Consider the following 1,079-nt stretch of genomic DNA (forward strand, 5'->3'; position numbering starts at 1 on the left):
CAACTGGATGCCAAAGGGCCATAGAAAGAAAAAATATGATACCTGTTTCTTCTGTACATACATATTTTCTCCAACTTTTTGAAGATTTTCCCAATGCTTTGGTTTATTATCTGTTTGTTACACACCTTTTAAAACTACTTTGGATGGGGATAAAAATAGATGTAGACAGCCAAAAGCTTGAAATTAAAAACACTGATGAAGATTTTCCTCACAAGTAACTCAACACTACTAGGAGACCTCTCAAAACCAGAAAAAGTTGGGTGTATGCATTTTCTGCATAGTCACAGAAGCAGCCTTCTTGCTTTAGTGTATTCTTGAAAATCAAATAATGACTTTTAAAATTTAGCTTTGAGCAGACTGCTTCTCTTCTCTGACTTTGTCATCAGTTTTTGGGATACCCAATTTATTGGAAGTGTTTTAATTGATTTTAATATTTTGATATTTTCACTTATATAATATTGCTTTTTTGGGTGGAAAAAGAGTCAGTTGACCTCTGTAAATGATACTTTTCAATTTTATCAACTTGGCCTATTCTATAAGCTGTAAATGAAATAAATATTACAAGCAGAACTCAGACAGGAACTTTTGATGACTGCACCAGGAAACCACCAGTCAGGAAATTAATAAAACAGCTGACTCAGCCATATAAATCAATTTCACTCAAAACCTGAGCCTGGTTTATTTTGAAGTACTAGACTAGCATAGGTTTGTTCATTTCTAGATTGCCAAACATAACCCTCCCCAGAGAGGAAATGGCAGAAGACACTTGAAAAATGGTGGCAGAAGTTTCTGCTGGTGACTGCAACCTAGCTCTTCATCAAGACAAGCCTACATCACAAAACTCAAAGCTCACTATATGATTATTGACATCCTGTCGATCACAAGAGAGAAAAAGCAGAGAGCACCAGAGTACTACATCCATGTAGTGTGTAAGTCCTATTTACCCGCCAGTTAAACACCAATTTTTTTTTGCTTGCAAAATCATCCTTTGCATGATACTTATTTTTCATGAAAGATTCCAGTACAAGCTGCATTTATTTTATTCCTGCTAGTTTTAATTTTCCCTGTCCATCAGGTTT

Source organism: Chaetura pelagica, unplaced genomic scaffold (genome assembly GCF_000747805.2).
Source record: "Chaetura pelagica isolate M959 unplaced genomic scaffold, ChaPel_1.0 scaffold314, whole genome shotgun sequence".
In the NCBI taxonomy this organism is placed as follows: domain Eukaryota; kingdom Metazoa; phylum Chordata; class Aves; order Apodiformes; family Apodidae; genus Chaetura; species Chaetura pelagica.